Source organism: Chelonia mydas, chromosome 1 (assembly GCF_015237465.2).
Source record: "Chelonia mydas isolate rCheMyd1 chromosome 1, rCheMyd1.pri.v2, whole genome shotgun sequence".
NCBI classification, from domain to species: domain Eukaryota; kingdom Metazoa; phylum Chordata; order Testudines; family Cheloniidae; genus Chelonia; species Chelonia mydas.
The window spans coordinates 33536115-33559930 of NC_057849.1; the positions used below are offsets into that span (position 1 = coordinate 33536115).

A 23816-nucleotide genomic window follows, 5' to 3' on the forward strand; every position below is an offset into this window, starting at 1 on the left:
TGCCCAGCCCCTACTCCTCACCCTACACTGATGCATTTCAGGTCATTGCTGCATTCACATTCAGGCCACATATCGTATAGCTGGCAACTCAATGAATAGGCAAATCACAGGTAATAACATTGTAAATTCTGGCATACAATCTTTCTAATAACGGATGCAATAATGATTTAAACATCTCCTACTTCCTTCCCTCTAAAAAAACCCTGGGTCAGTCAATTCTCAATATTGCATTACTGACATATGTGGTATTGCTTTTAACTGGATTAAGTGGTAGTGGCAGATCCTCAGTTAGTATTATCTGCATAACTCCACTGACATCAGAAGAGCTCTGACAATTAACCCCACCTGAGTATCTGCCTTGTAGTGCTTAAAATAACCTTCCAAAGTAACCTTTTACTAAATTCAATCCCAACTGTTGTTGTGAAGTTCTTGAGCATCACTCCTGTGTGAAACAGCAGCAAATCTGAGTCCTAAGTAGTCTCAAAGATACGTGTTAGTATCCAGAAATAATTTAAACTACTGTGAATCCCAGATGCTCTGAAATTAGCTTCCTCTAACTAAGGGAGTATGTAATGGAACAGCTGGAGTGTTTGTGCACCACTGCCCACTACAGGCTGGAATTAGAAGTGGCCCACTGTGTGTCTTAGGCTCTATGCTGCTAATATCAACTCTTTTCTTGCTCAGGTGGTAAGACCAGTGCTTAATTTGTAATGAAAGAGTTGCCGGGGCTCAAGCAATTTTTTTACTTTCTTAACTGACATGGCAAGCATAGAGGTGCTGGGACTATGAACTGCCAAACCTAGAGGTGCCAGGGCTCAGCTCACGCAAGCCCTGGCACAGATCAAGCACTGGGTAGAAGCCTGTGCTTTTGGCATAGAAGGCTACAATTTCTATGCTCATTGTCATAGTGAAGTTCTGAGTGGCCATGGTGTGCAACATAGTGACACCGGCAAATTCCTAGGTGGTCATAGAGAAGGGTGATGAGATAGCAAATGTAAAAAATCGGGACAGGAGGTGGGGGGTAATAGGCACCTGCATAAGACAAAGCCCCAAATATTGGGACTGTCCCTATAAAATCAGGACATCTGGTCACCCTATCATAGAGTTATTACAATAAGTATAGATTGGCTAAGTGATGCTTAAAGGTGAGGATAGATAACCACCTACAAACATTTGAAGGTTATAAACATAGGAGGGAGAGTAATTATTTAGGGACAAATCGACAAAATTAAGAAAAGAGAACAGTTTTAGACTGTAGTATCATTCCCCCAAGGAAACGGTTTGAAGCCCTGAACTTCGGATATTTAAGGTGAGACTAGTCAAAACACCAGTAACTATACTGTCAAGGACTGCCCTGCACTAGCAGGAGGATGGACTAGATAGCCAAAAAGTCCTCTTCCATCTCTAATTTCTATGATTTAATGAGTGTTTTAAAGTTACAGGCTCCTGAGTACCTTGAAGTCCATAATGAAAGCACTCTTCTAAAGACTCTGTTTTGGAGGCCTTTTCAATAATTGCCTTGAGGCCTCACAGCCCAAAGGCACAGACATTTTATTTGTAGAAAAAATTACAGTGGGAATGATTTTTTTTCTAGGCAAACACCTTACCTTATTCAGACATGTATTAAAAGGTATAAAGTTAAATATAGAAGGAAAGGGGGTATCTTTTTGAACTTTAAATATTAAAACAAATAAGAAAAACAATCCACCCAACAGAAGATTCTGCATAATAAATGTTGGTCCTTTTTATTTAAAGGCAACATCCATAAATGAAGAGAAACTTTGCTTGTGGGTAGAAAGACACAGCAAAGAAAAGGGATAGGCTGAAAGGTTGTTTGAGTATGTAATTATTTTATCACAAACACTAAACAAAAATTTCTCAGAACATTAAAATAGAAGTTGATTCATAAAAGATAATTTATAATAGCCACCTCATGTGCAGGCCATGGGCTGAATCCTGCATTCTGCGCACACCCAGTTGTTTTCATTAGGGAATTTTGGACATACAAGGAATGCAGGCACGGATTGTACTACTATCATTATTTCTATTACCCTCACGGCTCAAGGCCCCAACAGAGGTGCAGGCCTCTTTTGCTAGACACTAATGGGAAAACACTATCTAAATAGAAAAGGCAGACAAGGGATTGGAGGAACTGGAAGTGAGTCATAGAGAGATCATGTGACTTAAGATGAGAGAAATTCCATGACAGAGCTGGGAATTGAACCCAGCTCTCCTAAGTCCCAGTCCAGTTCCTTAACCTGACACAGCAGTAAAGCATGCTGTTAGGCGCTGGTGTTTTCAACTGGCAATTATTTGCAGTGATACCAAAGCAGCCTGACAATGTGGAGTATAAAATGCTATCCACACAGGTTCAGCTGATCACAGATAACACCACTATTAATGTTAAAAACATCCTGTGTAGAGGGCTGTGAAATAAAGCTTAAGGTGGGTATTGAGTGGGCCACAGGCCTTGTGCTGATCCTTTGCACACAGGTAAATTTCACCCAGTACAAACACGCCAGCACAGACTGTTACCTAGACAAACACGCGTCAGGAATGGTCTAGTTTTACTTAAGTGCAGGGGACTGGACTAGGTGACCTATTGAGGTCCCTTCCAGTCCTACACTTCTGTGATTCTATGATTTTGCAAGTGTTGCGAGTGCCAAATTGCTGAACAATGTGCTAACAACCAATATGCTAACAACAATTTCTGAAATTCTCGTATTTTGGGGTCATGTGTAAGGTAAGTGGAATTGATGGTCATTTTCCAGGAAGCTGAGAGGTAGGAGTTTTCACTAAGAATCTTTTTTTCCCCCAGAAAGACATAGAGAAGAGAGATGGTGGGATTGATTAACCCCAAACAAGCACTCAAGTGCTAATCATTCAAAAGCAAAGACCGTGCCAAGAAAATGGTTTCAAAACAAGTTAAACAAATGAAAATAAATGAAGCTGTGTCATATTTTGATTTATTCCAAAACTTCAGTGCCCAAAATAGCATTATAAGGCATATTTTTTCTTCATTTTTTTTTATGTGACCCTAAGCTGGCAAACAGTGAACTTTAGAAAAACAAATAGAAGTGAATAGGCCACTTTGTCAACCTCTGCTATAGCAAGTTAACTTTAAAATAGAAACATCTCTAATACTTAGGGCTAGCTCACCACATTCAGTAACACTTTTCTTCCTAACATCCCTGTAAGATAGGAAAGTAGTAAAAGGCCTATTTTGCAGCTGAGTAAAAGTAAGTATGGAGCAGTTAAGTAGCCTGCCCAAGGTCACACATAAGGGCCGTGCTCCTGCAACTGAAATTATACAGGCAAACAGCTGCATCTGTGTCATTTTAATGGGGCTCCACCCACTTATGGGAATCCAGTTGCAGCACCAGAGCCAAGGAAAGTTGGGAATAGAACCAAGGACACTTGGGTTCTAGTGTCCTGGTCTAACCACTGCATCCTCATTTCACTTGCAGACAGTTGTCAGTGGTATCTAATACAGCTGGTTAGGAAACGGTTTTCCTGTCCCTGGAAAACATTTGAGATTTCAAAAAATGTTCCCATCATGAATCAGGACAAAAATTCAATCTCCAAAATTTTTGCACATTGACAAACCATAAACATTTCAGTTTGGATCAATCAAAATGTTTTGTTTCGATCATTTCAAAATGTTTCATTTTTATTTTGGCCATTTTTTGTTTTTGTACAAGTTATTTTTTTTACTATGATTAATTCACAGTTCAACACAAGAAGTTGTTTTGAGCTGGGACACCAGAACTTTTCATTCTGAAAATGTCAAAGCAGGCTGATTCAACAATTTTGAAACTTTTTGAAAAACAAATTTGAGTTGAGAAATTCATCAAAACTGACTTTTTTTTCCTTAAACAGTTTTGGTTTTGACAATTTGACCTTTTTTTTTAAACAGGAAAACAGTTCATTAAAAAATTCCTGTCCCATTCTAGATTCTGAGCTACTATAGTTTCTATTTTGCTTCAGCAGTGAATGTATTGTGCTAACTATGTGGTATCTCTTGGCAATTGTTGACTTTTTAATGGCAATCACAGTAGAATCATAGAATCATAGAATATCAGGGTTGGAAGGGACCTCAGGAGGTCATCTAGTCCAACCCCCTGCTCAAAGCAGGACCAATCCCCAATCAGATCATCCCAGCCAGGGCTTTGTCAAGCCTGACCTTAAAAACTTCTAAGGAAGGAGATTCTACCACCTCCCTAGGTAACGCATTCCAGTGTTTCACCACCCTCCTAGTGAAAAAGTTTTTCCTAATATCCAACCTAAACCTCCCCCACTGCAACTTGAGACCATTACTCCTTGTCCTGTCCTCTTCTACCACTGAGAATAGTCTAGAACCATCCTCTCTGGAACCACCTCTCAGGTAGTTGAAAGCAGCTATCAAATCCCACCTCATTCTTCTCTTCTGCAGACTAAACAATCCCAGTTCCCTCAGCCTCTCCTCATAAGTCATGTGTTCCAGACCCCTAATCATTTTTGTTGCCCTTCGCTGGACTCTCTCCAATTTATCCACATCCTTCTTGTAGTGTGGGGCCCAAAACTGGACACAGTACTCCAGATGAGGCCTCACCAATGTTGAATAGAGGGGAATGATCACGTCCCTCGATCTGCTCGCTATGCCCCTACTTATACATCCCAAAATGCCATTGGCCTTCTTGGCAACAAGGGCACACTGCTGACTCATATCCAGCTTCTCGTCCACTGTCACCCCTAGGTCCTTTTCCGCAGAACTGCTGCCTAGCCATTCGGTCCCTAGTCTGTAGCGGTGCATTGGGTTCTTCCGTCCTAAGTGCAGGACCCTGCACTTATCCTTATTGAACCTCATCAGATTTCTTTTGGCCCAATCCTCCAATTTGTCTAGGCCCCTCTGTATCCTATCCCTGCCCTCCAGCGTATCTACCACTCCTCCCAGTTTAGTATCATCCGCAAATTTGCTGAGAGTGCAATCCACACCATCCTCCAGATCATTTATGAAGATATTGAACAAAACCGGCCCCAGGACCGACCCCTGGGGCACTCCACTTGACACCGGCTGCCAACTAGACGTGGAGCCATTGATCACTACCCGTTGAGCCCGACAATCTAGCCAACTTTCTACCCACCTTATAGTGCATTCATCCAGCCCATACTTCTTTAACTTGCTGACAAGAATACTGTGGGAGACCGTGTCAAAAGCTTTGCTAAAGTCAAGAAACAATACATCCACTGCTTTCCCTTCATCCACAGAACCAGTAATCTCATCATAGAAGGTGACTAGATTAGTCAGGCATGACCTACCCTTGGTGAATCCATGCTGACTGTTCCTGATCACTTTCCTCCCGTGTAGGTGCTTCAGGATTGATTCCTTGAGGACCTGCTCCATGATTTTTCCGGGGACTGACATACATACATGTAGACTATGTCATTAAGAACTAGAACCCATAGGACTAGTAGTCTGACATGTTCGACTGCCTCACTTGTCGTGCCCACAGACTGAGATGTGGGTTAACAGCACACTATGCAGTTTGCACTCAAAGTACGAAGAACACACTTATGGCAGATGCTATATTCAAATTGCTTTGATCCATGGAAGAAGTAGATGGAACCTACAAGAAAAGAAAATCAGTTTAAGAATCATCACAGCCATCATGTTACTTATTCTTTAAGAAGGTAGAAATATTATCACTTTGCTACTTTGAACAATGTAGCTACAAAATATCCAGTGATCTCTCTGGCTATCACAATATTGGAAAACAGCCACTTTGTAGTCCAGCCAACCTCAGATCACCCTTCTTCGAAATGGGAAGGAATTGGTTTGGTTTATAGTATTTAAAAAAAAAAAAAGGACAAGGAAAAGCCAGAGGTTGCAGTAATAGTACACAACTTAATTTTCCACATTGGTTTTGAGCTTTCTAACACATTATATTTCTATTTTAAAGACTTCTAATATTTACATTATACAAAAATCTATTTCAACACTATGTTGGTAGCACCAGGCCTCTTTTACATAATTAGATCTTGTTATGTTTTAATGCACTAATTTCTGTATGTCAGTCAATGGGCACATCCAACCATTATGGCAAAGCATTTTTACTAGCATGAAAATTTACCATTTTCTCGGTATGCTGCATCAATTTTATTTTCAGTTCCTGGGAAATCTTTCGCTATTAGTTTTGGATAACCATTTTCCATAGAATGACGTTCATCACAGCTGTAATAAAAATGAACAGGAAAAAACAAATTGAAACAGATTATCCAATTTATGGTGATTCAATAGTTATTTTAAGCTGAGACAGCTCAGGGTGGAGACATATTAGTGGGAAGGAAGGGAAAAGCTTGCACATCTAATGCCTGTCCTGTATCTGTTCTGTGGATAAATTGAGGACTTTGATCTCTAAGTCTATGGATTCTACACCTCCCAAACTCTAAAATAGAGATATTAAATATAGAGCCAGCACTAACCTTGGTGAACCCAAATATTTGGATTGAATTGACAACACAAGCAGGTTACCCAACTTCTTTATGTCCCACCAATATTATACCTCCAGTACTTGTCTCCTGCAAAAAACTTGGTCTTTCCAGCCTTTGTATCATGAAATGCAGCATCTACCTTCTGGAGAGTTCTTGGAAATCCAAGTTCATAAAGTTTCTTGGGGTAGCCCTAAAGTATGACATGTCCTTTTCGAGCCCAAAATTTCTTTCCTGCATGAAGTATTTATGGAAGGAAAAACACTATACATTTACAAAAAGAAAAGGAGTACTTGTGGCACCTTAGAGACTAACTAATTTATTTGAGCATAAGCTTTCGTGAGCTACAGCTACGTGCATCCGATGAAGTGAGCTGTAGCTCACGAAAGCTTATGCTCAAATAAATTAGTTAGTCTCTAAGGTGCCACAAGTACTCCTTTTCTTTTTGCGAATACAGACTAACACAGCTGCTACTCTGAAAACTATACATTTAGTGATACCAAATCACTAGGGGAATTTTCAAAAAAGCAGAGGTGAGCAGCAAGAGCAACCCCTACACTTTTCTATCCCATCTAAGTTTTTATATCACACACACTATTGCAGAATCTGAGCAACTGAGAGAAGCCTGCCAGGGTGGCACATGATTCTGTCCTTTCTCAAACCAAACTCAGGCACTATGGCCATGAACTCCTCTTGATGGGATGCATTCAGATGGTACCAAGGATTCAAGTGGTCTTTGTAAAAATATAAACTCACCTATTTTAATATGAAGAAATTGCCAAAAATAGATTAAGGACACAATCCTGTGGGATCTTGACCTTAGTCTACTTTTGGCAACTTCTTTGTATTAAAAGAAGTGAGCTTGCACTTGTCTCAATTTAAGCCAGTGGGTAGTACCACTGGCACTGCCTACATGCATAAGTGTTTGCAGGATTGTGATCTTAATTAGGACAGCAGTTTATTCAAGGTAATAGAATTCCTCTACCCCTACCCTCTGCTCCTGTAGTCTCAGAGAAGGCTTTGTCTGGACCAGCAGGAGAAAGAAAACCCTTGGCCCTTTTAAGGATTGCACCCTCCTTTTTTCCTCCTCTCTTTGTGGGCACTCAGCACTACTTGTGGGTTTGAGGGGTGGAGTAAGGAGGCTCTGTGCCTGATTGGTTGGACAGAAGGGTGCACAGAAATCCCATTGGCTCCCACACGCACAACAGGAGAGTTTATAAGCCCTTCCCACTGCCTCAGGGTGCCATTCTGTGCTGAGAAGAAATGTTCTGTCCCACTCATGTCCCTTAGGACTGGAGCTTTGGGCTTTGCTATGGGTATTCTGCTAGTCACCTTTTCAGGGCTGGGAAGGAATTTTTCCCACACTTTCAGACTGGCCTAGGCAATGTGGGTTTTCACACCTTCCTATCAGCAGCACAGGAACAGACATGATGGGTAGGGTAAGGTTGTAAAATTCATTTGTTGCAACTTAGCAGGCGCCCAGTGCAGGTGCTTGTTCAGTAGTAAGCCTGATTCCCTGATAAACCAGAATTGAAAGTGGATTGGGAAAAGGCATCTCCTAAAGAAGGTGGGGGATGGGGTTGGGCCTCATAATGTCAGGTACAGCAAGGAGACAAACCTCTTCCCTCCCCACTCCCCTTGTATGAGCGTGTTGGGGTGCCAGCGGTGTTGTGGGACCAGATTAATTATGTGGAGGGGGAGGAGGCTGATTACAGCCCTCCCCCAGGTGGTACAGATGACAGAAGGAAGGATAACCTGCACTGGATGAGTTATTGCTGGTAGTTCCCAGGTGTGTAACTTAATAAAGTTGTGGCCTAATTAAACCACATTCCTGGTGTCTTGTCCTTCATTCCTTGCAGAGCCAAAACCTGCCATTGACTTCAGTGGGAGCTGTGAGATGCACAAGTAATTCAGGATAATGTCAAAAGATTCTCCTGAATCACACTAACATTGAAAATTAAGGCTATCATCAGTGCAGATCGAAGACAACAGGCTGTCCTTCAAAAAAAAAAAAAAAAGAAAAGAAAGCTGGAAAAAAGTAGCCATTGAGGTGAGGGTGACTGTAAATGTTTGTTTTTAGGAATTTTGAGAAACAAGAACAATATTTTGTTAAAGCATTTACGTAAAGAAAATAGAATGGTTCGAGCCCTGGTTTTTGTTTGCCAACCACAGTTATTTTGTATGTTCAGCTGCTATTTTTAAAAGAAAACTTTCAACTCCATTTTAAAATCTCTTCACACAAACATTTTAGGAAGAAAGAAATAGAAATTCTCACAGAACATCTGATGCATTAAGTTTTCAATGAAAAAACTACAAGAAAGTAATAAACTTACCATTTAGGATTTTAATTACTGGTAAATTATTGCCCAAATGAGGACTTAAGAAAACTCCTAATGCTGCCTGTAGAGTGAATGTTTTCAGCCTGCAGAGATGATCTTTATCACAGGTGGCATACAAATAAGTATTTGATATTTTTCTATAATAGTGAGGAATTATGTTGAATCTTTATTTACTTTTTCAAAAGCTCAATCCTTCACATCTTGAAAATCAGTTATTGATCATTTGTATACAAATGACATAGCTAATTTTCCAAGTCAAGAAGGACTATACACATCCAAGGAGATACCCAAGCATTGGACAAATCATTCATATGGTTATTATTTGTTGTTTTTTATGTAGCACCTAACCTTCAGTCATGGACCACTGTGCTAGGAACTGTACAAATATTTAACAAAGAGATAGTCCCTGCTTGAATGGCCACATTTACACTTTGGATGGTTACATGAATGCAATATAAGAACTAAAATAAAATAGAGTTCTAGTCTGAAGGCAATGGAAAAGTTACTTACCTCTAAACATCAACACAAGATCCTTGCTCGGGTGTTCATAAGCTGCATCAATCTGGTTTGGAAGATCTGGCCAAACTGAATTAATAACCATTGCATTTTCTCCTGTCATCTGAGAGGTTTGATGCCAGAAAAATCTAATTTAAAAAGCAAAAATATATACTTATACTGATATTCATTTATTTATGTAAATGATCTTCAGATTAAAGAGGGAAAAGATAATGGAAGACATATGCAGAGAACGCAAAAGAGCTTGATACTAGGAATTACTAAGATGACGCCAGGGATACGTTAAGAGTAAGGAATGTCCTATGGAATGACAATAACTAGCACTGTGAGAACATTTCCAAGTTCTGTTCATGAGAGCTTTGTGACTATTTTGTGACCATTCATGCACTTGTCTGAATGGGTTTGTTGGCTCTGAAGCTTATAAAGTTTGGGTATGAATGAACCTAGTTTTCCCAGGCTTGAATGTCATTGCGAGCCAAGGTTCAATGAGTTCTTGCATGTTCACACTGGGTTTGCTGGTTCATCCTGAACCAGAAGCAGGAATGGTGGCCACACTGAGAGAATGTCATGTGACCTTCCTCATGTGACTTCTCCTAGTAAACAAAGTTCAAACTCAGAATTCCTTGATGAACAACAGCCCTAGTGTATCAGTAGCTCTCCAGTTGGGGCCAAATTTGGCACCTAGTTTTTGGTGAACAATTCATGAAAAGTAAAAGGTTCTGATTTACAAATGCAGGTCAAATTTCAACTAATGCTGATTCTGAATAGGTCAGTCTGATTAAGGCCTCTAGGTGCTACCATTATACAAATAAATAAATAGATAATGATTCATGCATTTTGCACAGAGCCACCTTAATCTAATGCTATAAAGCGCCATGCACACCGACACGATAGTGTTAGTGCAGTTAATGGATTCTGCTATATGTAAATAACATTATCAATAAAAATTTACTTTTCCTTCATTCTTCCTTCCCCTCTTCTTTTACACTCAACACAAAAAAGCCCATAGGTACATAGGTGAAATAATAAATAGCAGTACTCTGGGGATAAAGTTTGGAAAGCTTTGTTCCCCACATGGTTTCTCAGTAGGATGTGCTCACCATCTCCTGTTTTGTGGCCTTAAAAGTAACTAAGCGGATAGCTGTGAAATGAAATGCAAATGGTAGGGATGAATTTCGTCACACTACTTACATGTCCTTAAAGATTACTTTCTCCCCATGTATCTCTGTAATGGCATCTGCTGAGAAGTTTGGATCACATCTCTCTGGGGCTTTGGCATTCACAGTTCTTTCTTCTAGACCTGCAAACATTGTTCACTCAGCCATTACCTCTTGCCCAGCAGGCACAGTGCTTCTGTTCCACTTCTGTGATAAAGATCATCTGCTCATAAGCAGGATTAGTTGGGGAGGTTAAAGTGCCAAAGAGAAATAGTTTGGAATAATGTTGTTAGGCAGACATGACAGAAACTGCAAAAATGACATGAGCTTCCTCAGAAATGCTAGTTAACTTTCGCACAATATCATAAAGAGCTTGGATGCCTTCCAGATCATCTTCAGGAAAACCAAAGTCCCTAGTTCCAGTGTAGGTGTAAAGAGGGTACATTACAGCTTCGGGATTGCTGGAGTGGTCTAGTCCCAAAGCATGGCCAATCTCATGGGCAGCAACTGTAAACAGGTTAAAGGCTGCAAGACAGCAAAGCCAAATAAGAATTAGCCAAAGCAATTCAGTTTACAGTCTATATTACAAAAGTGGCTGGCAGGGTCACCGGCTTTCACTGAATTAGATGTGTGTCCCAGACCCTCCCATCAAAGCACACATACACCCATGCTGAACCACTCCCTTTTTCATAATGGACCCATGAACAAAAACTCTCCCTTTAATTGGCACATAAATGACCTCCACGCTCCTCTGTGCTCCTAGATGGGCTCTCTCCAAGATTCCCTGAAAGGGGGTCCTGGCAGCTTCCTCACTTTCTCCTTATTGGGATATTTATGCTGCTTTCTTTCTTTCTTTCTTTCTTTCTTTCTTTCTTTCTTTCTTTCTTATGCCATTTCTCCAGGAGACCAGGCAGCACCAGTGCAGTGCACATCAGAACACTGAATTAACAGACCCAACAGAACATAAGAACATAAGAATGGCCATACTGGGTCAGATCAAAGTTTCATCTAGCCCAGTATCCAGTCTTCCAACAGTGACTAATGCCAGGTGCCCCAGAGGGAATGAACAGTACAGGTAATCAAGTGATCCATCCCCTGTTGCTCATTCCCAGCATCTGGAAAACAGAGGCTAGGGATACCATCCCTGCCCATCCTGGATAATTGTCATTGATGGACCTATCCTCCATGAATTTATCTAGTTCTTTTTTGGACCCTGTTATAGTCTTGGTCTTCACAACATCCTCTGGCAAAGAGTTCCACAGGTTAACTATGCATTGTGTGAAGAAATACTTCCTTTTGTTTGTTTTAAACCTGCTGCCTATTAACTTCATTTGGTGAGCCCTAGTTCTTGTGTTATGAGAAGGAGTAAATAAAACTTCCTTATTTACTTTCTCTTCACCAGTCATGATTTCATAGACCTCTATCATATCCCCCCTTAGTCGTCTCTTTTCCAAGCTGAAAAGTCCCAGTCTTATTAATCTCTCCTCATATGGAAGCCATTCCATACCCCTAATAATTTTTGTTGCCCTTTTCTGAACTTTTTCCAATTCCAATATATCTTTTTTGAGATGGGGTGACCAGATTGTTGCTCAGTATGTCAACACCCAGGCACCCGATACTTCCATTAAAGGGCCCAGACTCACAAAATGTTAATCATCCTCTATCCCCACTGACTCCTTGAGAGCACATGATACATTAAAGGCAGCCATTAGCACATCACAACACAGGGCCCAAGTCACTGAAAGTTGCAAGATTTGGCCCACAGAGTTTGTAAAGTGCTTTAAAACAGAAAATGCTATAAAATGTAAGATGTTGTTACTAGATCAGAAGCTCTTGAGACAAGGACTGTATTTACACAGCGTATAGCACAAAGAGGTCCCAGTTCTGACTGGAGCCTCTGGTTGTTATTGTATTATAAATAGTAATATTGAATAGTTATTAACATTCTGGTATCATTAGTCCAGGTTTCATCGTCATCAAAGTGGATACCTCCTCCAAAGTTTTCTCCGGGTGGGAAAGCATGAGCCAGTTGACTGAAAGGTCCATCAAAAGGGGAAAAGTCACCATGCTCTGTAAAGCAAACAGAATGTTAAATGCCCCATAAAACAGCTGATGAGATTAATGCAAGAAGCCAAGTTCTAACCTGGCATGTAACCAGGTCAAACCACTCTGGAGTGGTGCAGGGTGTAAATCAAAGCAGAATGTAGCCCATAGAATTTTAAAACACTAATAGCTACTTCCCACAGTCACCTTTTGTTCCAAAAGAGATCATGATGTCAGTAGTGCCGAAGGAGAGTCTGAAGAAGTTAAGAGGAGTCACATCAGTCCAGACTTTGAATGCCTCCTGGATTGCTTAATCCACCTCTTCCTGGGTCAGATCAGGAGTGTAATTCACAATTCTGTTCATTAGCACATGCATGGATTAGAAAACCTTTCTGTCTACTCATGGCAGACTATTTGAAATGAGTGAGATGCACAGCCTCGCAATTTTTCGGATGCTTGTCCTAAAGTGTAAAATGCAATGTCCTGAATAAAGGTCACACTGCAAGGAATGTTTACAAGTACAATAAAACCTTTGCTGTCTCTTTGTTTCATTTCATAGCAAAATTATTTATTAAACGTGTTTGAGGCTGATGAAGTAAGTACTGACTAATTAAAATCAGCTGTGATATAGTTTAACAACAAGACTATTAAAATTTCAGACAAAGATAAATGTTAGAAATAGAGCTTTTTGGAGAAAAACATTCAGGGAGTAGGGAGAGGGGAGATTTGCAAAAAATAAACAGCATCACAATGATGAAAACCAAAACCTTTTAGTTTTGTTAACAAACCCCTCCCCCCCCCCCCAAATTTTAAGGAAAATAGAGTTTCTGTGAAAATTTTGTTGCTGCAAAATAGCTATTAATAAAAAATTTCTGAATGAAAAGTGGTGAACAGTTCCAGTTAGACACTTATATACATCTATTTCCCTCTCCTCCTGTCTGGAGGAAAAAGTGTCGTGTCTATGCAATAAATTAGTCCACACTGCTTTCCAGTAACAGAAGGTCCAATTCTGCTATCCTTGCTCAAAGTAAGTAGAACCTTACTCTGTGAGTAGGCCAAACAATGTGCATCACATGCAATTCTTTGACAATCTTAATGGGATGGTCTTTCAGCTCCCCCGACCTTTTTAAAATTAAAGTCAGTTTTACTCTGTAAATACAATACCTACGTATCAAAGACAATATTAGCAATCCGAATACTACAAAGTCAACTTTGACATTTTCAACCCAAAGAAGCCCAAACTGAATTAATCTGGCAATATTTACCATCTAAAAATGATTCCCCCATCTCTAAAGTTTGCCCAACTTCATCACCTTAACCAAAACCTATTACACGTTTTTGTGCTTGGACTCGGTCAATAATAACAATACTGTATTTTAATATATGTATGTACAGCACCTAGTACAATGGGGCCCTGAACTCACTTGGCACCTTTTGGAGCTACCATAATACAATAAATAATACTAATGCATAATGTAAACTGAGACCAATGGGCTTCAAAGGGACTCTTGCATGTAGTGAACAAACAGGAGTGAATTTCCATTACAGATAAGTAAAAAACATTTTGAACCTGATTTTGCAGCATTAGACACTCTGAATGACTATGAAGAAAGAGAGAAGAAAGATCTAGATGCAAGAAAAGGATAACCTGAGAGATTTTAAGCACAGATGTCATGATCTGAAACGCCAGAAAGGACTTCTGGATCTAGTTTTGAATTTGTTGAACTTCAATTTCCACCCACTTATGCCTTGTTCTGTAAGGCTGAAAAGCCTCCCACCTTCAGATATCTTTCCATGTGTTATGTACCTATACACAGTGATTAAGTCATTTCTCAGACTTCTCTTCAATAAGCTGGATAGATTGAGCTCCTTAAGCCTCACATTTTATGGCTTGTTTTCCAGTCCCTGGATCATTTTTGTGGCCCTCCTTTGAACTCTCTCCAGTATTTCCACATCCCTCTTGAAGTGTGGAGAACTGGATATAGTATGCTAATGGTGGTCTTACCAATGTAGTATACAGAGGCAAGATCACTTCCCTACTTCTACTTGATATTCCTTTTTTATATGTCCCAGGATGACATTAGTCCTTTTTGCCACAGCATTGCACTGAAACCTCATGCTGAGGTGATTATCTACAAAGACCTTTAAATATTTCTGGATTATTATAGCTATATAGTAAATATATGCACACAAATTATATAGCGTTGATTTTTAGCAATACCAGCAGCAGCAGGGGAGCAAGAGACCCTTTTTTTCTTGAAGCGCTATAGAAATCAGTGGAAAATATTGCCCAACAAAAACAGAGAACTAAAAGGGGGGAAATGCAAAATATAGCAGACTCCTTTTAGCTGTATGTCAAGTTATAAGTTGGCCATTTGATTTTCCTGGGGAAAAAGTTGTATTCTGCCACATCAGGGACACCACATCTTGGTTGTTTCATGAGATCTAAAGTTTCTGAATCCAGCCAGCCAGTTATCTCCTGGCCAAAGAGTGACTGCATATGCTGGAGTCGACATGCCAAGGAGTCCAAGCTTCTTTTCTGCACAACGTCTGGATTAAAGGGAGCTTTGTGGGTTAGATGAGCTAGATACCTCTGCAGAGTCTAGGTCACTATCCATGATGGCATCAGTTTCTAATGTTGCCATTCTAGGAATTGGCAATGGCAAACAATGTGCCAGGCAACAGAATAGGAGGGCAACGGAAACAGACGTCTTCATCTTTATCATGTCTGATTACCGAATAGTGTTGAGCACCTTTTTATCATGAAATAGTCTTTTATAATGAAAAATACTGAGCATTTGACTCATCTCCTAGCCACATGATACTGGTACATCCTCCCTCTAATTCAAGGACACAAATGGTCTGTATCACATTCTTTTACAAACAGTCAAAGCCTATGGTTTAAAAGTTAAAAACACTGTAATCTCTCTTTTTCCTTCAGGGCTCTGTCTCAAGGAAGGTAGCTTATTTTCTACAAAAGTGGTGTAACACAAGCAGTGAGTGACAATAGTAAGCACACACAGAGTACCTCATTCTAAACCGGAGAGACCACCTCTACGGTAAAAAGATATTAAAGTCCCAGTTCACAGATCTTCTTTGGTGTCTCTGCTGACTGACCCAGGAAACCATTTAGAGTTACATTGTGGTGTGTATTTAGATGAGGACGGACACCAATTTCACACAGGACCACTGAACATCTCTGACACTGATCGTTAATTTTAATGACACACCCTGCCCAGAGCACACAAAGGATTTATTGTTGGCGCAGGGATCTGTACAGGAGAAAAGGCAGACAGTGCAGATTAAATAATAAAGCTTTAAAAAGCTGGACTTGGTCATTCTTTTGTGGATAAAAGCATCTAGTTCAGTTTGCCATCGTTAATTGGAATCAGGTTATTTGTTACTTCCCAGGATCCACCAAAACGCTCATGAACTCCAAGAGTTCCATGACTTCCAGCACAAATGATTATCCATAATGGAAGTGCATTATTTGTCAGCCATTATTCACTGCTCTTTATTTCCCCATTTATAATATGCCAGTCATCCAATCAGGGATGAGAAACAAAACCATATGACTGAAGTGACCAGACCTGTGCCACAAACAGTAAAACACTGCAGTAAATAGCTTCTAAAAGACACATAGGCCTCAGAACAGGAAAGACTTAGACATGTGCTTCAACATATGCACAATGAGTAGTTCTATCGGCAACAGTGGATCTTAGTTTGAAATTACTCATTTGTACTATTTTGTGGCACACTGAAACATTTTTAAGAATATCTAGCATGGTTTGCAAATGATTCACCTTGATCACCTTGATCCATCGGTCCTTCAGCCCTCATATAGATTCCGTCAATTACAAAATGTCTTCCATTCTTCTCTTATCCTGCCCTTCCGTCTCTATGTGTGGCCATGCCTTTTTATGATAAAATCTTCACATCTCTTTGGAGGTCAGCCGAGTCGTCATTTCAGTTCCCGTGAGTACCACTTGGGAACAGGTGCAGTCCATCAATTGTCAGTGTGCCTAGCTATATGCCCGGTCCATCGCATTTTATTGTACCTGGTTTCAACAACAACATCCTGCACTCCACTCTGTAGTCTGATCACTTCTTTGGGGACTCGGTCGTGGATTTAAATCCCCAGAATTCTTCTTTCCATCACACTCTCTGTGACAGACAGTTGTTGCTCCTCTATCTTCATCAATGCCCAGGTTTTGCTGCCATACAACATTACCGGCAGTACTGTTCAGTTGAAGAGGTTGGCGCGTGTTGCCTTGTTGATTTTTCATTGGAGGACATCCTTGATGGGACTGAGTGCGCACGAACCTGCTTTCTTTCTTTGCAAGAGTTTACCTTCCTGATCGTGGTACATGTTAATTTCTTGGCCCAAATAGGCGTATTGCTCAACTTCTTCTATTTGTTCTCCCTTTACTATTATTTGGGCTTTTGGCAAGGTTTCATACCACATACATTTTGTTTTGGAGCAGTTAAGTTTCAGTCCAACTTGGCTGCTTTTTGGGTCGAGTTCTCGCAGCATTTTCTGTAGTTTGGTAGTGTTTTTGGCAATCAGCACAATATTGTCTGCGAATCTGAGGTGGTTTAACTGCTCTCTGTTGATGCTGATTCCACCCTTCCAGTTCATCTGCCTCATTACCATTTGGAGGCAGACTGTGAAGAGTTTCGGTAAAACCATGTCTCACACCTTTTTTGACTGGGATGCGAAGGGGAGTGTCGAACAGACTTATAGCCGCAGTGCAGTCAGAGTTTGCTTCCTTTAGTAGTTTGATGTAGTTCAGGGGAAGGCAACCTATGGCACGCGTGCCAAAGGCAGCATGCAAGTGATTTTCAATGGCACTCACACTGCCTGGGTCCTGGCCACGGGTCCAGAGGGCTCTGTATTTTAATTTAATTTTAAATGAAGCTTCTTAAACATTTTAAAAGCCTTATTTACTTTATATACAACAATAGTTTACTTATATATTATACACATAGAAAGAGACCTTCTAAAAATATTAACATGTATTACTGGCACTCAAAACCTTAAATTAGAGTGAATAAATGAAGACTCGGCACACCACTTCTGAAAGGTTGTCGACCCCTGATGTAGTTTGTAGCATCACTCTCCAAAAAAGGGGCTAAATTTGTAAACAATGGTATTTGTAATAAATAGTTTGACGAGATCTAGTGTATGTAATAGAGATGAAACCAAACTGCAACATTTAGATCTGGATCCTAGTTTCAAATCTCTAGAGTTTCTGGGGATCTGCAATTGAGATCATTATAGAAATAGAGGTCAGCCATGAAATTAGGATCTAGATGTAAATTCAGATGCTATTCCCCCCCCACACACACAATATTTGAAGGTGTTCAAGGTCGGGGGGCAGGGGGTTGATGTGGGCCAGTCGCTTGTCCAAATGGTAGCAAATTCATAATTTTAGGGACAAAGATTTCAAAAGCATTTAATAGTCACATTTTCAAAAGTGACCTAGGTATTTAGGAACCAAAGTCTCATTGACTTTCAATGACACTTAGGTGCCTAAGTGCCTAAGGGGCAGATTTGCAAATGTGTTTAGGTGCCTACAGATCCAGACTGGCACCCAGCAGGATTTACAAAAGCACCTGAGCAGGTTAGGTGCCTAACTCACATTGAAATCTATGGGAGTTAGTCACATAACCTGCTCCAATGCTTTTGTAAATACCATCAGGAGCCTATTTGCATCTTTAGGCACTATAAATACCTTTAAAACTCTGGCCCTAAGTTGCTTTTCAAAATGGGACTTATGTTCCCATGTCACTTAGACACACTTGAAAACGTTGCCTTAGAAGACTAGATGACTAACAGAGAGAGCACCACTTTAAAAAAAAAACAGATTTCTATTCAAATTGTAACGTATACAATACAAGAATAACCTGAGCAGGAAAGGAAGAACAGAACACCAAGAATGCAGCTTTCTCCATGCAATTTCCAAACACAAGGATTGTTTTACCTTGTTGGGCAATTCTAACTACAGTGTGTCATCATTATCTCTGGCAGGAAAAGAATAAATAACAGGAAGAAATGCTAAATTTCATGCTCAAAGCTGAGACTCCAAAAAAAACCATTTGTGACAAAGTAAACTGACAATGACTCAATTTATAGGATATATGGTTCAGTGGCCACCCGGTAAGCAACATGGAAATGTTTCTTTCTTTCTTAGAAATGTTGTTAGTAATAAAACAGTGGGAAAAAATGCTAGTACTTAGCACTTATAAAGGGTCTTACAGCTTCAAAAGGCTTTACAAGCATTAAATAATCTTCAGACAGCCTAGTCAGCTAATTAAGAGATGATTAATATAATAGAGAAAAATGTAAAATTTGGAAACCTGAGGTAGTGAGATTAAGGCCCAAAATTTCAAAAGTGGCCTTTATTTTGGGTGCATTAATTTATGGCTGTCCAGCGTTACACATGTAGGGTCTGATTCTCAGACAAGCTAACACCCCCAACTCCATTTGAAATCCCTGAGTAGTTTAGGTGCTGATGCTTTTGTAAATACCATTAGGAGCCTATTTGCATCTTTAGGCACCATAAATACCTTTAAAACTCTGGCCTGAAATCAGGCCCCAAAACTGAGCCACCCAAAATTACAGAGCACTTTTGAAAATGTGAGCCTAAACGACTTGATCAAGGCCTCAGAGAAAGTTAGCTGAAAGCTCAGTGACAAGAACTGGCTCAGTAAATATGATGGCAAACTTGCAATCCCAAACAGCTGGCAATTGTATTCCCTGTTTATAACTAGGCTTGGCAGAATTTGTATTGTTTTATAATTTTGATGGACAATATCAATATTAACTTTTAACCTTTTTTTAATTTTTTATTGATTTAAATGTTTACAATTGTGGAAAATTATGCGGGGGCAGACAATTATTTAATGACAGTAGTTGTTCAGATTCAGTAAGTTAAAGCTTTATAACCATTAAAACACAAACTGTCAACACTACAGGTCAAAATATACAAGGTAGATATCCTTAAATAAAACTCTAAGAAGTTATCAAGGAGCATTTTTTCTTACTTTGTCTATTTTTAAATTTCAGTTATTATCAATTGAAATATTTTTTCGTCTGTTTGTGTGTGTGGTGAAATTGATGTTTATTGACATTTACTGATAAAAATCTAATCCTTCTAAGCCTATTTATAACATTTCTAAAACAAATTAGGGCAAAATATTCTTTGCAGTCCAATCCTCCAGCCAATAAGTCTAACAAAGTAATGTCTATTAGCACTGGTCTTCCACATCAAATCACTATCTGAGCTCTCCTTGCCACCTGCCTAGTTCCAACCAGATGTCCCCATGATGGCGACTCAATACGGAAAAGAAAAAACATGTAGGTTCCTTCCACTTGAACCACATGCAATGCACAGTAGTGATCAATATGCTTAGAAACAGGAGTATGGAAAGGGAGAAAAGTTCCAGGTGATGAAATGACTATTTGATGCTATCTTCAAAATGCTACTTGTAAGAAGCTGAACATTTGGTAGTAACTTGGATCTAGTATTTAAGTTGGGCCCTTCTCTAATTCTTTCATTAGGGGATTCAGACTACAAGTCAGTACCAAGTCAATAAAAGTAACAAACTGCCTGTGAGACCCAAAACAAGCATTTGTGTTGCATGCAGCTTATGTGCACAGTTGTACAGGATCAATTAATTTTATGCTTTCTATGATTGAAGTGAACTAAATCTAATCTCTTATGAACTGATAAAATTCAGTACAAGGCCCTGTGAGTCACCTGAATACTGTGAGTCAAGCTCTGGTCTCAAACTTAGACAATACTTGTGGTTTATTAAAGAATGGGAAGACAAATAATGTGCGGAACTTCCTTGTCCTGTTCTCTGGAAAAAGAGAGAGGAAGGTGTTGCATACCTTTCACAAACATTTCAAAGCTGATATTTTTCAGTGAATCACCATTTCTGCAGCTAGTAATAAATAATAGCCCAAAAGCACAAAAACAAACTGTTGACGTGCAAAATGGTTTCATGTTAAACAAGGGTCAAAACTTCATTGCAGAAAGTGAAGAAAGCAACTAGGGGACAACCATTTTAGACTTGATTCTTGATTCTACATATTTTTAAACACCTATATATATTTGACAATATATGGGCAAACACTGCTAGGAAAAATATAGAGAGCATTTCCTCATCTCCCAGTCTTCAGGCACATGATCCATTTTACTGTATGTTACGCTGCTATGAACTTTTGTGCTGCAGCTCTCCTTTACCAGTCACTCATTGCACCGGCCACGTCTTCCAACAACAGCAGCTGGTTGTTTGTAGAGTTAACCACTTCTATTTGAAACATTCTAGTTAATATATTTGACTTGCTTACATCAATATTTCCACATATCCTATAATGTTTCAAGTTTCTGAATACTGGGTACATATGGTAAAGTGCAACCAGAGTCTTCTATCCATTAATCTGAATTGTCGTATACTGCGGGGGCTGGGATAGGTAGAGAAGGTAGTTAAATTCTAATGTAGTGATGACCATCTTGATCACTACCAGGAACTGCTGGGACTTCCAGAACTAGAAGCATGGGCTGCGACAACTTGAGCTAAATGTCTAATTCCCATAGCTGATATTTGTAACAATCCATATATTCTTTGGAACGGACACTGGGGAGGATGCGTAACACAAAGTGAAGTAGGTTACTCCTACATGGCCTGAGTTCATCACTCCTACATGGCCTGAGTTCATCACAAATATCTGGGTTTGGAGGAGGGCACAGCTTGCCAGAAGCAGTTAAGATTTCTTCTAATGAAAAATGACTAACTATGGACCCACATGAAGGAAAATGAAATGAATTTGCATTAAAGCTTAATGTGTCATTTGGATTCCAATTACAAAATAAAATGTTTGTTAGAGAAACCTGTTTTCACTTTGAAGTGTGTATGTTATTTTGTGAAAATCCTTATGATTGGTACTGGTGAAAAAGCTGCTGAGCCTGATTCTTGTCTCACTTACACCCTAGTGCAACTCCATTGAAGTCAAAGGAGCTACACTGAATTTACACTGGGATAAATTGACTAAACTCTGGCCCATTATTGTCTTAGCATCTTGGAAACAGCAATGTTGTTATGCACCTGAATTATGACAACAAATGAAAAGAAATGTAGTGGCTTTAAACACCTACAGCTAGATTCTTTATACAGTGTATTCTTGTTCTCCTTTGCCATATATGTCCCTTTCACACACAGAATCTGATTCTTGCCTTGGAGACAATGCACTTCTCAAGGATGAGTGTGTGTGCCTGGGGAATTCTCTCTCCTTGTGGGCACACTGTCAAACTTTCTTAATTCCTGAGATTTACCAACCTCCAGACATGCCTGATTAATGAAGGATTGTTCCCCACAATTTGATTTCAAGTACTTTTCCCTGACAAGCTTTACACCTCTCAATCAGTGGGGTTTCTGACATTTTCCAGAATGGGCAGGGATGGTGTCCCTAGCCTCTGTTTGCCAGAAGCTGGGAATGGGTGACAGGGGATGGATCGCTTGATGATTACCTGTTCTGTTCATTCCCTCTGGGGCACCTGGCCTTGGCCCCTGTCGAAAGACAGGATACCGGGCTAGATGGACCTTTGGTCTGACCCAGTATGGCCGCTCTTATGTTCTCATGCTGGAGCCCAAGCTCTGAGACCCTCCCCTTCGCAAGGCTTCAGAGCTTGGGCTCCAGCCCAAGTCCAAATGTCTATACAGCCATTTTTAGCCCAGTGAGTCATACTCAGCTGAGGTTAGCCAACCACTCTGTGACATGGGACTTTTATTGCAGCGTAGACATACCCTTAGAGTCTCACTACCAGTTGCAAGGGCGCTGTCCGCTCTGAAAGGGGTGGTGGATTCTCAGCAAATCACAAGATCAGGCTCCTATTGAAAAGAAAAACATTAACAAATTTGAAAAATTGTAGAACTGACAACACGGGTGCTTAACTTTTCCGTTTCTTCACCTAGCCCTTACTCACCCATCCCCTCTTTTGTTTGTAATGTGTCCATTCCAATTCTTCAGGGCAGGGACCTGGTCTCACAGATGTCTATAAGGCACCTGGCATGCTGTGGGGGCTCTGCAAATAAAATAAATAACAGAACAGTTACCAGCCCTTCCAGTCTAATCTAATAGTTACCTAATTTCCAATCACAGCCGAAGCACTGACCAGCTATGCAAGTTGAACAGTAACCACAATGGATAGCTTCATAGTTTTCCTCATCTTTTTATGAAGGATTAACGTGTTCTTCCACATCTCCTCATCACGTTAAGGAAAGGGATGGCATGCCTCCTAATGCCCTCTGTGCATCCCCTTACACCTCTATGCATCTCACACCTATGCAATGGTAGTCCTGTTCCAACCAGTGTTGCCAACTCTCGTGATTTTATAGCAAGTCTTGTGATGTTCAGTGTTTTTCTTAAAGCTTCAGCTTTTGGAGTCACATGGCCACTCGCATGAGTTAAATTTCTCAGGTGTATAAATCTTTGCAGCACCAAGCCCTTACATGGGAAGTTCTGATGAGACTATTCTTTTATGGGGGAGGGGGTCGCAAGAAACTTTTCTTATATATGCATCATTACTTAATACAGTGTTTATAAACAATATTCTCTAAAGCAGAGCAAAAGTAGAGAAGAGCCATGTTTTACATGAGAAAAGTACTAAATAGGGCAACATTTTGAAAAATGTACAAAGATGCATTTTTCAAACATGTGTTTCCCCACATACTGGAAGGAGCTTGTTCTCAGGGGCACAGTGAGGCAGTATCCTTGGATCTGGGCACCATGAGCAAGTTGGTCCCAGATGAAGCAGCGAATCAGAGGTAGAACAGTGGAGAGGCACATGCACCATGGGCTTGGGAGGATGATAGAGTGCTCAGGAATGGGTGAGAAAGACAAGAGTACTGTTAGAGGGGTCTGAGAAGGAGTCCATCTGTAGTGAAAGGATCTAAAGCCTATGGAGTTAGGCTGGATTTACACTAATGTAACAGAAAGCAGAATTGGGCCCTCCTCCATTTGTTTTCATAGAGTAGTCAAAGATTGGATCTCAGTCTCAAATGGTGAATGCACCATTTACATGGCACTGGTTTGATTTGATCAGTCTGTTGCCTTTTCTCAGATTGGTCAGTTGCATCACTTTGGCATTCAGTGTGTAATATGTGGGTGAATTTAGTGGATGCACATGTCAAAGGAAAAGAGCATATTCTTATCTTGTTTTGCTGTATGTTATGCTACTTTGCCACTTTACATCCATTTTCTGGTCAATTTATATGCAATTTACAG

General features: G+C 40.1%; 1 pseudogene; it reads right to left on the reverse strand.

Annotated features, from left to right (window-relative positions):
- Positions 1-5388: 5388 nt before the first annotated feature.
- LOC102938749 lies at positions 5389-17213 on the reverse strand (annotated as a pseudogene).
- Between the last annotated feature and the right edge of the window lie 6603 nt (positions 17214-23816).